The sequence below is a fragment of the Schistocerca gregaria genome, chromosome 5 (genome assembly GCF_023897955.1).
Source record: "Schistocerca gregaria isolate iqSchGreg1 chromosome 5, iqSchGreg1.2, whole genome shotgun sequence".
Lineage (NCBI taxonomy): Eukaryota > Metazoa > Arthropoda > Insecta > Orthoptera > Acrididae > Schistocerca > Schistocerca gregaria.
The window spans coordinates 489562399-489580368 of NC_064924.1; the positions used below are offsets into that span (position 1 = coordinate 489562399).

A 17970-nucleotide genomic window follows, 5' to 3' on the forward strand; every position below is an offset into this window, starting at 1 on the left:
TATCTGGCAGGCTCCTTGACTTTGTGTGTGCAATGGCCTGATTGGTTAATTTCAGTGCTAGTTAACTTGGAAATGGTGCAACATATGAAAGCTTTTCTTAACAATTCTTAGCAGCACAACCTACCCTCCAACACACACACACACACACCACACACACAAACACACAACACACTAGGAGGGAGGGGAGGTGGGAGGGGGGAGGGGAGGGGAGGGGGGAGGGAGGGGAGGGAGGGAAGGAGGGGAGGGAGGGAGGAGAGAGAGGAGAGAGAGAGAGAGAGAGAGAGAGAGAGGAGAGAGAGATTAATAAAAGAGTATGTTTAGGAAAAACTCAAAAAACACATAATAAATGTTTATGAATGTTTGTTTTTCTTTGCAGTCTAAATTTTTCTGAAAGTGGAATTTTGTGTTCCACTTCAACAGACAAGATGAGGAGAGGCACATGAAGCAAGTTGAATAAATATTTCCCAATATAACAAGTAACACTTCACTGAAGTTGCCCCCCTTCCAAGCACAATAGATGTAGTAATATGTGAAATAATATGTGACACAGCTGGCTCAGTGGCTTGGTTGCTTTCAATAAGTCTTCAATGCAGCTGATAACAACAGACACTAAGGACTGGTAGACATTTGTTCACTGCGTCTTCCTTGTCCAACTTTCCACTTTTCGTCTTGTGTACTGGTCTGCAGTGCGCTGCTCAATCGTTGCTTGAGTGCCAATTATTCTTTATGGTGTGCTGTCCCAATTAATACACATAATTATACTAATTAATGGACAATACTAATTTGGGTCCGATCTATTGAATAAGCTCATAAATTTCCTCATCAAAAACCATTTTGTTTGCAGAGAGAAACAAACCAATACTTTACACTGATATTAGAGTCTTATGAATTGTGATGAGCAGTTTGCTTCAGCTGACTGTCTTCACACTGCAAAAACAAAATTGCAAATGCTGAAAAGCCAGAGTATATGAACATAGTAGCACTTAGCAGACACATATGGAATTACTGGACTATCGGTTTAATAAGTCATGGCTGCAAAATACTAACACGAAATCTTTACAGACAACTGAAAAAACTGGCGGAAGCCGACCTTGGGGAAGATCAGTTTGGATTCCATAGAAATGTTGGAGCACGTGAAGCAATACTGACCTTACAACTTATCTTAAAAGATAGAGTAAGGAAAGGCAAACCTATGTTTCTAGCATTTGTAGACTTAGAGAAAGCTTTTGACAATGCTGACTGGAATACTCTCTTCAAAGGTGGCAGAGGTCAAACACAGGGAGCAAAAGGCTATTTACAATTTGTACAGAAACCAGATGGTAGTTATAAGAGTTGAAGGGCATGAAAGGGAAGCAGTGGTTGGGAAGGGAGTGAGACAGGGTTTGTAGCCTATCCCTGACGTTATTCAATCTGTATATTGAGCAAGCAATAAAGGAAACAAAAGAAAAATTCAGAGTAGGAATTAATATTCATGCAGAAGAAATAAAAACTTTGAGGTTCACCGATGACATCGTAATTCTGTCAGAGACAGCAAAGGACCTGGAGGAACAGTTGAACGGAATGGACAGTCTTGAAAGGAGGATATAAGATGAACATCAACAAAAGCAAAACCAGGATAACGGAATGTAATCGAATTAAGTCGGGTGATGCTAAGGGAATTAGATTAGGAAATGAGACACTTAAAGTATTAAATGAATTTTGCTATTTGGAGAGCAAAATAACTGATGATGGTCAAAGTAGAGACGATATAAAATGTAGACTGGCAATGTCAAGGAACGCATTTCTGAAGAATAGAAATTTGGTAACATCGAGTATAGATTTAAGTGTCAGGAAGGCATTTCTGAAAATATTTTTATGCAGTGTAGCCATGTATGGAAGTGAAACATGGACAATAAATAGTTTAGACAAGAAGAGAATAGAAGCTTTCAAAGTGTGGTGCTACAGAAGAGTGCTGAAGATTAGATGAGTAGATCACATAATTATTGAGGAGGTATTGAATAGAATTGGGCAGATGAGAAATTTGTGGCACAACTTGACTACAAGAAGGGATCAGTTAGTAGGACATGTTCTGAGGCATCAAGGGATCACCAATTTAGTATTGGAGAGCAGTGTGGAGGGTAAGAATCATAGAGGGACCCCAAGAGATGAATACACTAAGCAGATTCAGAAGGATGTAGGTTGAAGTAGGTACTGAGAGATGAAGGAGTTTGCACAGGATAGAGGAACATGGAGAGCTGCATTAGACCAGTCTCTAGACTGAAGACCACCACCACCACCACCACCACCACCACCACCACCACCACAATAACAACAACAAAAACAACAATGGTACAAGTAGATGTTGCCATGTCATCCATCCCCTGTTTGGTGAGTGAGATGACGATAACCATTTTTCACAGTTTTGTAGATGCACCATCCAAGTACAATTGATTAATAAATTACTAGACACAAGTCCCTCACTCTCCTAAATGGATTTACATCTGCTCCAGGAGCCCTACCATATGTTACAAGCAAGGTGGATTTCATTCCCCATATGGAAATGGATGGTTACCAGAATCAAACTTTAGTCCCCTTCTCCTAATTATATCCCATCAAGAATGGAATGCAGGGTTTTGACAGATTGTATATGTGATGGTCAAGAAGTACTCCGCCGTTCTCGTGACTACCTCGATCTGAGTGCCATTTCTCAACATAATATTCAAAGCGTGAACTCCCCTACAGCTAAAAACCTTTCTATTAAATGATCATACTTGTGGGTATTATGCAGAATAATAAATGTGAATCAAGTACTAGAGCAATCATTTGTTATTCTCATTAATAGTGTAGATGAATTAATCTGTCACTCTTTTAATTGCTACAGTATATTCTACAAAAACTTGAATCTAATTTTCCTTGTGCGACTTGCCTGTCTCTCACTTCTGACTTGCTTTCATCATTACGAGAAGAGGGTGCCTTCTAAGGTTACTGAAAGCTGACTTGCTTTCATCATTACGAGAAGAGGGTGCCTTCTAAGGTTACTGAAAGTTCAGAAATGGTTGAATCAACAGCAGGATTGATCACTGCAGTGATTGGTCCATTAATTATTTATACTTTCTTTCTTTAATACAGCTGATCGGAGATTTCAAATCCAGTTCTCTGGGCCAAGGCTTCATTTGGACACCTTTCACTTGGGATTGTATTCTAATAAGAATGGAGCTAGATGTGGACATACTATCTTCAGTGAGGGTGTCTGAAGAATCTGGAGAATAAGACATATTAATGGTAATAATGGACTCAGTTGCTGTGCTTAAGTTTGTTCCTTCCTTTGTTTTATGAAGGCCAGTATCTTCTGCTTAGAAGCACCTCTCAATATCTTGACCCCTCCTGTAGTACAAATTAAGATCCCAGCAGAAAGTTCTGACCATCAATGACCGGAAAATGTAAAACAATAGGTGGGGAAGTGGCTTTATAAGTTTTTTATTAAAAATAGATAAACTGAGCACACCTTTAGACTGCATGTCACTGAAATTGTGGCACTAACAAAGGATACCAAATAACTGCAGTATAGTAGGAAAAGTACATGTTTAAACTTGTGGGTGATTTGAAGGAATACAGGGCGTGTAATGTAGTACACTGTGCTGCCACGTCTGACAGCAAGAATGACTCAAAAATGGCTGTCATTGAATCAAACTGGGCTTGAACAAAAGCTATGGGTATGTCATTCTGTCCTCCTCCAATTCTATGCTCGAGTTGGTCAATTTTGGTGGCTGCTGAGTGATGGCATGCCAGTTTGTCAGCAACCTCTGATCAGATGTTCTCTATGGTTGGGAGATCTCGTGGACAGGCTGCCAGAGCAACAGTCTAATGCCCTCTGTATTGAGGTACATCAGCACAGCATGACAACATGCAGTCTTATATTACCTAGTTGAAAGATAACATCACGGACACCTTGAAGATGGGGTTCAGCCATCATCCTTAACACACCAGAAATGTAACGCCTGCTGTCCAAATTACCAATTATGTCAAACGGAAATGTCACTTATGCAGTGGCACCTGAGACCATCATGCCAAGGACTGGACATGTATGCCAAGAACAAATGCGAGCTGGTGATGTTGATTCTCCTTGGAGTATCTGCATCTACCTCTTCATCTACACTCCACACCATGAAGTGCATGGCAGAAGGTACATCCCATTGCACTGGTTATCAGGGTTTCTTCTCATTCCATTCATGTATCTAGAGGGGGAAGAATGACTGAATACCTCTGTGTATGCTGTAATTATTTTAACCTCGTCTTCACAATCCCTATGTGAGCAATACACAGGGGGTTGTATAGACTTTCTCGGGACACATTACATCTGTCTCCAAGCGTCTGTCCTTTCAGTATCTTTGGCATCTCTGTGACACTATCCCATTGGTCAAACAAACCTGTGACCACTCGCACTGCCCTTCTCAGTATATGTTCAGTAGTCCTATTTAGTACAAGTCGCACACACTTGAGCTATTTTCTAAAATGGGCACAAGCAATTTGTAACTAGTTTCCCTTATAGACTGATTGTACTTTCCAAGTATTCTACCTATAAACTTAAGTCTACCACCTCTTTTACCCACAACTAAGCCTACGTAAGTATTCCATTTTATATCTCTACGAAAGAGGTACACCCAGATATTTGTGTGAGTTGGCCGATTACAACAGTGACTCATTGTTATTATAGTCATAGGATACTATATTTTTTCATTTTTTGAAGGATAAACTTTACATTTATGAACATTTAAAGCAAGTTGCCACTCTCTGCACCACTTTGAAATCTTATCAAGATCTGGCTGAATATTTATGCTACCTCTTTCAGACAGTACTTCATTACAGTTACTATTAATATTATCCACAAGGTCAGTAACATACAAAATGAACAGCAAGGATCCCAACACACTCCCTGGCACACACAAAAAGTTACTTCTTTATCTGGTGATGATTCTTCATCCAAGATAACGTCCTGCATCCTCCCTATGAAAAGGTCCTCAATTCAGTCACAGATTTCACTTGATGTCCCATATGATCATACTTTTGACAAAAACATAGTTGCAGTACCGAGTCAAATGCTTTTCGGAAATGAAGAAATACTGCATCTACCTGCCTCCATTTAAAGCTCTTGTATGTCAAGTGAGAAAAATGTGAGTTGGTTTTCACATGATTGACATTTTTAGAATCTGTGCTGCTTAGCATAGAGGAGGTTTTTCTGTTTGAGGCACCCCCATTGTGTTTGAGTTCAGAATAGGTTCCAAGATTCTACAGCAAATTGATGTCAACAATGGACTTCAGCTACACTTCTCATACACAGGTGTGATCTGTGCTTTCTGCTAATCACTGGCACGGTTTTTTGTTTGTGGGTATCTACAACAGATTATAGTTAGAAGAGTAGCTAACTCAGTCGCAAATTCAGTACTGAATCTGGAGGGGATTACATAAGGTCCTGGAGCTTAACAGTTTCAACTGTTTCTTAATACCATTGACACTAATACTTATTTCACTCATCTTTCCAGTGGTGTGAGGATTAAATTGGTGAAATTCTCCTGGTTTTTTCTTTGTAAATAAATATTTCAAAACCGGATTCAGCATTTCAGCTTTTGCTTTGCAACTCTCATTTCAGTTCTTGTGAAGATAGTGGGGAAGTAGAAGAAAAATAAGATGATTATGATGAGGAGTATGTTGATGGTGAAGAAGAAGAGGATGATTATCATGAGGAAGATTAGAACAATGAGTAATATGAAGAAGTATTTTTGTGACACTTAAAGCCTTTACATATGACCAGAATTTCTTTGGGTTTTGTGAAAGATCATTTGACGATATTCTGCTACAGTAGTCATTGAAGGCTTCACGCATTGCTCTCTTGACAGCCAAAGGCATTTCATTCAGCCTCCCCATATCTCTCTCTCTCTCTCTCTCTCTCTCTCTCTCTCTCTCTCTCTCTCTCTCTCTAGCTAGCTAGTCCTATGCTTCATTTTACCATTTTACACCCTTGTGCAGTAGTCTCCATTTCCTTAGAGGTGTCTTTACAGTGACTCCACACAAAGGTAAATGCATCCAGACACCTCTCGGGGAAATAGTGCCACAGGAGTGAAATGAATCAAATGTGAACTTTGTAAATATGGAAGGAACTAGGAACTGTCTGCCAGGTAGAAGAGGTCATCCTGGGAGTACACAGTGTACAGTACTTTGCGGAGTATACTGGTATATGTAAACGTAGATCCAGCATGCTTATAAACCATGTGGGCTTCTCATGTGTTTATCTCTGCTGTGTTTGCACTTGTTAGATAATGTTACTGTTTTTACATCACTTTTCACTTATACCAACAGTGACTTCCAGAACTAAACGTCTATTACTAGTCAGCTGTTCTGTGGAGTATCAGTTGAGCCTGTATTACTTTCTACTCATTATTTGCTCTACCAAGCATACCACCAGTACATTAAATTTTTGAATTCTTGTTGTTTATATTGTCATTAACTTGTTTGAAATTGAGGTCCAGATGAAACACACAATGATCAGATGGAGCTCCATAAATAATCTTTAAGAAGGATCCATCTTCACACAGAAAAATACAGCAATACAACTGCTTGCTTCCATTCTAGTCTTCTGGAGTTGTAATCCACATACTGCAGAACCTTCTTTTTGTGGTTAGTGAGCTGTTTCTTATAGTACTGTAACAGATTAGTTGTCAGAGTCAGCCAGAGGCACTGCAGAGACACCACATATCTACAGTATGTGTCTCACACAGCAATAAACAAAAATACAATCTAAAAAAAAAAAAAAGAACACATTACAAAGGAATTATGCAAATGAGATCGAAATTGGTATATGTGATGTACATGTACAGGAAGCAAATGATGACAAGTTCAGAAAAACTGGATGATTTATTCAAAAGAAAGTGTTTCACAAACTGATGAAGTCAATGACACAGTGGTCCACCTCTTGTTCTTATGCAAGCATTATTCTGCTTAGCATTGATTGTTATGGCGTTGGATGTTCCAATGAGGGATATTGTGTCAAATTATACCCAACTTACGGGTTAGATCGCCAAAATCCCAAGCTGCTCCAAATGTTCTGAATTGGGGAGAGATTTGGTGATGTTACTGGCCAATATGGAGTTTTGCTAAGATCGAAGACAAGCAGTAAGAAGTCTTGTCGTGTGCAAGCAGGCATTATCTTGCTGAAACAGAAGCCCAGGATGGCTTGCCACAAAGGGCAAGAAAATGGTGTGCAGAATATCATCAACATACATACTGTTATGCTGTAAGTGTGCTGCAGACAACAACCAAACTGGAAACGGCACCCCAACCATCACTCCTGGTTGTCAATCCGTATGGTGAGAGTCAGGCAGGTAACCAACACTATATGATAGAATGATAAATCTTTGCTGGCCATAGGGGCTCAGTTTGAAGAACAACTCATCACTGAAGACAATTCTACTCCAGTCAAATGAGATTCCAAGCTGAAGTTGTGTCTGGAGACACCCCAAACAGCAGTGGGATATCAAGCCAACTGTTGTCCGTCATAGGGCCGACAACCAGTAGTGATGATCTAGGGTGCAGAACCCCTCTGGTTACCATCCACAGTACCCTTATAGCACAGTGGTACAGCGATGATATTCTACGCTCCATTTTATTGCCCTTCATGGAAAGCTATCCTGGGCTTGCATTTCTATAAGATAATTCCAGCATGCACACGGTGACAGTTTCTGTTGCTTGCCTCTGTAGTCACCAAACACTACTTTGGCCAGAAAGGTCACCAGATATCTCCCACATTAAAAACATTTGGAGCATTACGGGCAGGACTTTGACACAATGTACCAGTTGGACAGAATTTGGCACGATATCTCTCAAGATGACATCCAACAACTCTCTCAATCAATGTCAAGCGGAATGCTGAGTAATCAAACTAATTCTTTTCACTACTTGAAAAAAAAAACTGCCAAATATTGCATAACATCTCATTATATTGTATATCACATTTATTAAGGACACATTTTGTGCTGGAAAATGTCAGTTCACAAAATAAAAGTACTACAATAGATATTTCATGTCCACACCTACGTGCCCCACAAGTTCCGGTGTTACTTTAGCTACCCATCTTTGAGTCCCAGTCAATCTGCACTGGTGTAAGAGTTGGTATCTGTGTGCCTGAGGTATGCACATTTTTTTGCTATCTGCTTGATGTATTTGGTCCAGAGTTTAACAGCTACTCACCCTTTCTGAAGTGCCTGTCATCTGCATAGTATCTCCTTTATTCAGTCAGTACTAAACTGTCCATTTTCTATATAGCTAGGCTCTTTGGAAATGGAACACATTTCATGAATTTACCTCTCACAAATTTCAAAAGATAGAAACAACTCCAGTGCTCTTGCAGAGAGCAAAATTGAAAGTTTTGGACAGTTTGTGTAGAAGTTCAATTCAGTCACATTGGTGCTATTGCTTTGTTTGTACAAAAATGGTGACAACACAGAAACAATTGTTTTTGTGCAGCAATTAGCGAAATTGTGCATTTTGCTGATTATGCCACACAAGCACCTCAGCAAAAGTTAACTTATGGGTTATTTCAAAAACTCTTAGAATATGTTAGCATTTCAAACAGACAAGCTTGGATCATCCACGCATGTCAGAACAAAATAGGACTAAGGGAGGATACTGACCAAATCCAAGGAAGGCCAGCACAAATGGTCCCAGGTAGGTTTAACACAGGAGAATCTCAAATATGATGAAAAACCTGGTGCGTCAAACATTTGAAGATAAATGACAATTATACTGTGAAAGACTATTCACAAAGTTACAGGAACCAATATTAAGAAACTAATTTAGAAATAGGCTATTCTTCAGTTCATCGTGTATCACTCTTATGAGCCATCAAGTCAACATTAAACTAATTATAAGCAGCCAGTCTTCCCATCCTTCATATGAAATTGAAAGAAACCTAACATGTGCAGAACAAGTACCCTCTGCCATACACTTCACTGTGGTTTGTAGATTATGTGTACAGATGTTGACACAGTTTCTTTTCTCTTATGAAATGCTTACCTGTTCACAACACTATGAATCATCTTATGATTTCTAAAATAGTCTTTAACTTTTAAGTTACATTTTACTATTCCACATATTGCTTAAAATCTTCGCAGGTCTTCCTATCAAGCTTAAGTGGCCAAAAATGGGAAATTTCCTCAACCTACCTGCTACCAATTTTAAAAATTATTTACAGCACAGATGTCTTAGACCTCAGTACTCTTAACTCTTACTGCTTCAAGTACACCTTTGCAGCCATGTAAAATCTGGATGGGGGACTGTAGATGTAATCCATTTGCAAATAAATTTTATAAAACACAGTTCATAATAACAGATTCTGTTTAATAATCTTCCGTATTAACATCAGTGTTGCCAATGAGTCACTTTCAGACAGCTACTCTAGTAATGGATTTTACACATTTCAACAAACACAACATTCTCCTGCTACCATAAATGCCTCAGAACAATTATGAATCTTACTCGCAGAGCTGAATCACATCAAAGTCTCTCACCACAATACACGAACAGTTTCATCCATTGCAATGTCCTGTGAAGTGAAGGAGTAGTTTAGGATTGCTTCCAGAACTAAAAGGAAGATTGGCACATATTATGAAGAGTGGTATTAATAAATGAGGAAATAAGACTGCCCAGGCCCTGGAAAAGTCTCCTTATGTCTTTGGGAAATCAACACCTTTTCTACTGCGACAAAATCATTTGTAAGTAAAAAAAATAATAAAGAAATAGTTCATTACCTATATATAATTTTCCAAGAGCTACAGATAGAAAACAATCATCCCAATTATTGCTGCTAAAACTGACAAGATTGAGTCCATAAAAACAGTGTAGGGGTGCACTATTGAGGTAGTCTCTTTCTTTCTGCGTATAAAAAAAACTCATTCCTCTGGGTGTTGCTTGGCTCTGTGAATGATTCAGAATTAAAAATTAATGATGAATTTGCCAAGAAATTGAGAGTGCAGGAAACAGGAGGCAGTATTGTTCTGTGAGCAGAGGAAAATATTAATTCTTTGGATTTCTGGGATTTGCAGAGTTCACCACACACTTTCAACATCATATAAACTCAGCTGGTTATCATACCATGAGCAGCCTCCTGTCGCTTACGGATGACAACAGAAAAATACCCGTACCTTACTAACAAACTCGATAATTTCTCAGAGACCTAACCGCTGTCCAGTCTCCTACTGCATGGCGCATGCTATGGGAAAATTACTCAAGGAAAACGGTATTTCATATCACAAAGAGCTGCTCTGCAAAATGAGACTGCTGAATTTTTAACCTTTTCGAAATGTCAGGCTGCACGAAACGTCATTGCAAATATCAAATACTGTTTTCACGTACGAATGCTGCATTTTTACAGGTAGTAAGATTTGACAAGTTTCTCTCTCACTGTTTTCGGGATATCGAACGAGTAATCGGACTAAACCAGCTGTGGTCCTGTTTTAACTCACCTAGCAGACGACAACCTGTGGCACCTGACCGGCAACGCGGTTAATTCTGTCTGTCCCGCCACGAAGCTGACGCTCGCTCGACTGCGTATGACATCAGCCACAAGTACAATAAATATGAGCCTCGGTAACAGACTGTAAGGGCAAACTTTTTAAGCGCATAGCATCAATTTGAAACGTTGTACAACAGATAACTGCATTTTATTCGTTCCTATAAAATTATAATTACGAAACTGTTTGTTGCGTCATTCAACAAAACGTAAAACATCGAACGGAATATTATCACAGTCTATACTACCTCGCCCTCATTACGCTGCAATAAAGTAATCCAAACATTACACATTGCGCTTCGATGAAGGCAACTGATTAAAGGATGCTGGTTTCTCGGTACGTCGCTGTGTTAAAACATGAATGTAAACATTATTCCCGAAATATAATACGTACTCTACTGGCTTATATACCGCATATTGCATTTTGATAACTATGAAAACTGTTTACAAACGGCCACTACGATAGACACTATGAGACACATGTCGTTTCATGTGGGTCCAAATTCGTTATTCTTAGAGTTGCTGATACATCCATCATACCGCCTACTGTACACGGCAGATTAATTGCCGTCATTTAACGACGCACCGTTGAGTAATTTCGGATGAACGACTAGTGCCTATTCGCTGTTCTCGAGAAACACTCAGCTTCGAATTGTGCATCATCACTCTAAATCACACACCGACCTCAGACGGAGGTGTCAGGTGTGGCATCGTGCGGTCACACGAGACGAAACCTCAACCGAACGTCGCTTAGTCAACTCCACCTAGATGGCGTTGGCTTACTCCATTAACATTTCAAGCAAAATATATAACAAATTTTGTCACTGTCAAACAGTGTCATACTAGTCATCCATTGCGAAAATACATTGTGCCAAAAAGGTCTATATTACGCCGGAACAAAATTGAACAACAGATTATTATCAGGAAATATAAAGTATCTTCTTGAACTGAACTAAAAGCCTGTGCCACTCTACATACTGAAAAAAACTGCTTTTATTCAATCTCATAGCGCCATAAAATGGGGCAAATAGTATAAAAACCTGATAACCACAGACGTATTTTAATATTTACAATTCTATTAAAAATTATAGGAAGCCATAAACATAAACAAAAATATGACGAATTTGTAAATAACAGGTTACTGAATGCAAACCAGTTTGCCTTTGGAACAAATCAGACAAAAGTAAAAACAATGTTAGATGTTATATATGAGAGAGACAAACTGCATGTGCTGTGAAACTTCCTGACAGATTAAAACTGTGTGCCAGACCGAGACTCGCACTTGGGACCTTTCTTCCAGGAGTGCTGGTTCTGCAAGGTTCGCAGAAGAGCTTCTGTGGAGTTTGGAAGGTAGGAGACGAGATACTGGCAGATTTGAAGCTGTGAGGACGGGTCGTAAGTCGTGCTTGGGCAGTTCAGATGGTGGAGCACTTGTCCAAGAAAGTCAAAAGTCCCAAGTTCGAGTCTCGGTCCAGCACACAGTTTTAATCTGTCAGGAAGTTTCATGTCAGTGCACACTCCGCTGCAGAGTGAAAATCTCATTCTGTATGTGCTGCACTTATAGACTTGAGCAATGAGTTTTACTTGGTATTACAAATGACTATATTAGCTCACTATAGCATAAGAGACAAATCATCAAGTTTATTTAGAACCTACCTATGTGACAGGCTGCAGCAGGTATATACAAATAATCAGATATCACAATTGTTGAAAATAAAAGTGGAATACCACAGGGGTCAGTTCTTGAAACGTTTCTCTTCATTGTTTATATAAATGACTTCTCAGGTCATTTACTATATAAGAATGTATTTTATGCCAAAAATGTTTCACGAATAACAACAAGTGAAAACTTACAAAATATTCAAAATTGCAACAGAGAAATAAGTGAGATGACTAATCACTGGTGTATGGCCAACAAGCATTTAGATGGAAACACAACAATCTCAAAGCAACGAAATCTTTGAATAAGAATGTGAAATTACTCAGATTTGTGATAGATAAAAAACTGCCATGTGATTTATACGTTTCTTATTTGTGCAGCAAACTCTGAGTAGCAAGAATACTATGTTTCTTACAAACATTAAGACAAAATGTCAGTAAGAACCTTTTACTATACTCTTTTAATGCATTATTTCACTCACAGCAGCTCTATAGAATACTGATGTTAGGAAATGCACCAGAGTCTACTTATATTTTCCAATGGCAGAAGAAAGCCATTAGATGTATTATAGATTTGCTTCCTAGAGAGACATGGAGAGGTCAGTTCAGATCACTTAACATAATAACAGTCTCCAGGTTTAATATCTATAGTTTCCTTATTTATGTCACAGAAAATTTAAACAAACATAGACCAAGAAATAATTTTGATTTCCACAATACAAAACATAGCCACATGAAAGATTTACCATACTGAAGACTGTCACATACACAATAGTCATAAGTACCTGCACCTGAAATTGTTCAACACATAACCACAAACAGCCCACTTGACTACCCTGCAAAATTTTAATAAAGTTTTAGAAACTTCTCTAAAAGAGCTTGGATTGTACAAGTAAATGAGTTCATAGCGAGAGATTTTCAGGAACTGTGCTTTGAATAGTCAACATATTCTCTAAAATAATAATCATACAATTAGATATATGAAGTTGTACACATGTAAATAAGTGCACTAGTATCCTATGTTACTTCATAAAGTAATAAGTGATGACAAATAAATGTATGTAATCAACAAACCATTGTAATTAAGCATTTATGAGGGGCAGTCAAATGGAAACCTAACACCTACCACAACAGAACCATCACCTGATTCCATTCAAAAGTAATCACCACATGTGTTAAGATAGTTATCCCACAGTGAGACGAGACGTTCATTTTCTGTTTTGTAAAACAGCTCAACTGCTAACGTACACACAACTGCACCCAGTCATGCATCTTCTCATCTGACTAAAACTGACATCCAAGCATGTCATTCTTCAGGTCGCCACAGATGTGAAAATCACACAATGAAAGATCTGAGCTGTACAGATTATGTTGTGGTGTTTCCCAACCAGTCTGCTGAAACACAGCCCTTGTCCAATTGGAAGTGACACCAATGGAAATAAAATAGCAACACCGAAAAATAATTAATGATTAATGGAGAGTAATGAAACTTTGGGAATACTTTTGTCTAGGGAACATATTTAAGCGATTAACATTGCAAGATCACAGGTTAATGTAAGCACAAGATAAGCAATTGTAAATATGAAATGCTGGTGCATTAATAATGTTGAATGCAAGCATGCAAACGTGCATGCATTGCGTTTTACATGTGCTAGATGTCATTTTGTGGGATAGAGTTCCATGCCTTTTGCTCATTGTTGTTCAATACAGGGATGACACTGGAGTTGTTGTTTGATGATGTTGCAATGTGCTCAATTGAAAACAGATGTGGTTGTCTAGCAGGCCAAAGTCACATGTCGACACTCTGTAGAGCATGTTGGGTTACAACAGTTTTATATGGGTGAGCATTGTCCTGTTGGAAAACGCTCTCTGGAATGCTGTTCATGAATGGTAGCACAACAGGTCGAATCACCAGACTCACATACAAATTTAAATTTGCAGTCAGTTTTATGGGACAACCATGAAAATACTCCGGCTGCCATATGAAATCACACCTCATAAGATAACTCCAGCTTTAGGTCCAGAGTGTCTAGAATGCAGCCAGGTTGGTTGCAGGCCCTCAACTGGCCTCCTTCTAACAAACACATGGCCATCACTAGCACCGAAGCAGAACTAGCTTTCATCCGAAATCACAACATACCTCCACTCTGCCTTCCAATGAGCTTTCGTTTGACAATGCTGAAGTCCCAAATGGCAGTGGTTTGGTGTCAGTGGAACGCATTCTACATGGTGTCTGGGTCGGAGTTATCCTTTAGGCAACTGGTTTGTAACAGTTTGTTGCATCACTGTGGTGCAAGCTCTGCTCAAATTCCTGCTGCAGATGCAGCTTTATGCATCAGAGACATACACCGAATACAATGGTCTTCCCTGTCAGTAGTGCCACGTGGCTGTCCAGAATCTAGACTTCTTGTGATCGCAGATTCAGATGGCTGCTGCTGCCATTAATCATATACAGTGGCTACATTCCTGTCAGGTTTTTCTGCAATATTGCTGAAGGAACATGCAGTTTTTTGAAGGCCAATTACATGAACTCATTTAAAGTAAGGCGTCTTTGTAGCCTTAAGGCATTCTTGACTTACATCAACTCCCTTTGACAGATCCCAAAGGTAACTAACGGTCAGGACCATTTGAGCATGTATTTAAATTAAACATGATTTGCGACCTCATAGTGGTACTACAAAGAAACATGTCTGCCAACTTTCTTTTATGTCACACGAGTCCTTTTTGGTGTTTAATTCTTTTCCTCTGTGTAGGTGTTAGTAAGTGTACTAATAACCTGAATGATATTCTACTTTGTAATCCACTTACACTGACTCACAAAGACGTACTATTAATTGTATTAACCATACTTTACATGTTGACAAATCCAGTAATATCAAAATATTTTAAATGCCTGATGATTAACATTGTAATCATCCTAAATTTTTATTTTTATGGGGATTATCAAGGTGACAAAATTTGAAAGAAGTGACTGTAATATTCTGCACGTATTTATTTAAGTTAAAATTATGGCCTGAAAGTTCTAAGCACAAATAATTTGAAAACAATGGTGCACTTTACTGTATACTGTGGAGTAAATAGTATCATCTGTAATTTATAAGTCTGTAATCATTTTACCCAATTGTTGAAATACAGTGGATCACTGTAGTGATTTTTAAAATAGGGAATTATCATTACAGCTAACAACTGGGTTTAATAAAAAAAAATTTAGTAATGGAAGCTGAACAAGTCCAGAACTATAAAAAAGTACTTGCATTATTATATTGGAAATCTTCTTTAGCATATGCTTATTATCATTAATGTGATAGGAAACAAAAGACAGTAATACAATTAAAACACCTGTGAAAATCTGTTTTTAATAGGTTATAACAATCAACAGAATTTAATGAAATACTGAACTACAAAAGAAACCAACTCTGCTATTCTGTACTACCTTCAACCCCTTGAGACATCTTTCACATAAATATTTGTCAGGACATAATCTTTCGAAATTGTGTGAATGTCTGACACATCTGGAAATACAAAGTAACAAAGTAATCTCCCTTTCCTTTTCACTCAGCGAATTCCTAAATAAGATTACTTCTAAGTTTGTCACAGTGTCATAACGATATTTTGCATCACAGTTTCTCTTCTCCTATGTTCATATGTCTGTGGCATGGCCCAGTTAATTCTGTAATTCATGAAAACATCATTTTTAACTTCCAGCTGAAGAACTATGAAACCAAAATTTACTACTTTAGGTTACTGCATAGTTACATGAGTACAGTTTACATGTACAATAGTATTTCTTCAATTATTGCCACAGTTTTGTATGCGCAGTGCTGTTCTTTCAATAAATGTAGAATTATAAAAAAGTGTATTTATAAAACCATTATTGATAAAATATATCTATACTTTCTTCGAATATCACGAAAATGATTTCTTCTCACATGTGACGCATATAGTACTGATTTAGTCAAGCCGTACATATGTGTTTCACTTTAACACATATGATTCACATGTCCCCACTTTATGGTACCTCATGTCTCAAATGTGTAACCAGTCCATTTAATTGCACAAATAAGTTCTCGCTGTATGATATATTAAACCAGTTCTCACTCATATTTGTAACTGTACATTATGTGGTACACAATTTGTTATAAACGTTCAAATGACATATGGTGTACTGATAAGTAGTAAAATCAACATATAAAAAGGATTTCTAAACAACTTATTGTGTGTGGTATATGTAGCCCTAATGGAAAGAAGAATTATATGGAGAAATAAATAAATGTAATTTCCTGAGCTGCTGAGCAGTGAAAGAATAGGAAAAGTGTCAACCAAACATTTGAAAACAACATCTGTTGGCTTAAAAAAAATCAAATAATATTCAGCAGGCAATAAACAGAACCTTCTTACTTTTTATGCTATTGTTCGTTTTTTTCAGAAAACGTCGGAAAACTCTATTATCGTTCATCTACAAAACTAACATTTTCACTGTTAAAACGATTTTTAATGAAAATTGTTTCTTTCATTTAGATAAATTGTAGACTTCTTTTCTGTTCAGATACTGTAAAACATAAATCTTTGTCACTCCCAAATATTTAGTTTTTTTGGCGAAGGACACTAGTAGGAAAATCCTCAAACAATTTCCACAATGTGCCATATCAAAGCAAAAAATATATAGGTTAAGAAGACACAAAGACACAAAATCCACTACTGTAATATGAACGAGTGCAGCGATATTTTACATTATTTCTGATGTTAGCAGACAACATCACTCACCCCTACCAATATCAACACCAAGCATTTCCAAAATAGTCTTGACGTACTTGAACTGACGTTCCATTCTGTTGCACTGATATCCTTTTGAATTGCTTTGTAGAATTTTTTACTATCTGTTGCACTATTCAACGTCTAGTAAGAATCGACCTGTAGTTAGTTAGTAATTAGTATGAAAATCTACATATACTTTAAAAATCACGGTGAAGTGCGTAACAGAAGATATTTCCCATTATTCCAAATTTTAAGGTTTTTGTGTCCTGTGCTCTTATGAAGTACAGGAAGACTGACTGCTTAAATTTCTCTGTGCACATACTAATAAGTCTAATCTTGTCATTACGGTCCTTTGGACAGCGACATACAGCGGACTGTAGTATATTCTCAGATTCCTCAATTAATACTAGTTTCTGAACCTCTGTAATGATGTTTTTGTGGGATAGATGGCATCTATTTTCAAATGTCAGTTCTGTCTTTTTAATTTTTCCCGTAAACCAAGCAAACCTATGACTATTTATACTCTCCTTCGTTATATATATACTCAATATCCACATTTAGTCCTATTTGATAGTTTAATGGACTATGGCTCAGCAGAAATGCACAGTTAAGATATAAAGCATAAAATTATAAATGAGTATAATTCATACAAGTGTATAAATCAATACTATACATAGACATGTTGCAGTATATACAATACATATAACTGATGCCATAATTTTTTACCTATCTGAGCATAGGCTTTCACAGCCAGAGTCCATTTTAATAACATTCTTCTGAGTGTGTGATAACATCATAACATGATAAAACTATTGACATTTTGTCGATGATTACAGGCAGACTGATGATTTCTCATATGATGATTTTATCATGTACCCAGAAGAATTTTATTGGTACATTTACATATTCGTTATCTGAATGTGTTTCCAGCTGATTTGCTGAGCTCTGACTGCCTATTCCTTCAAGCCATAATCCATCAAGAGATGATGTTTCATGTTTTCCACAGCAAAAAAAAA

The 17970-nt window shown here is 37.7% G+C and overlaps 1 protein-coding gene across 4 annotated transcripts in view; it reads right to left on the bottom strand.

The window, feature by feature from the left end:
- LOC126272717 (asparagine synthetase [glutamine-hydrolyzing]-like) overlaps nt 1-17970 on the bottom strand; it is a 230219-nt gene that overhangs the window by 172987 nt on the left and 39262 nt on the right. Inside the window, exon 1 of one of the 4 annotated variants that reach the window (XM_049975752.1) lies at nt 10494-11310. The exons of 2 other annotated variants lie outside the window; for them this stretch is intronic. The gene's annotated coding sequence lies outside the window, so the exon portion shown is untranslated. Of the gene's footprint in view, nt 1-9779; nt 9941-10493; nt 11311-17970 lie in introns of those variants that run through there. One more of the 4 variants, XM_049975751.1, reaches the window with a different exon arrangement.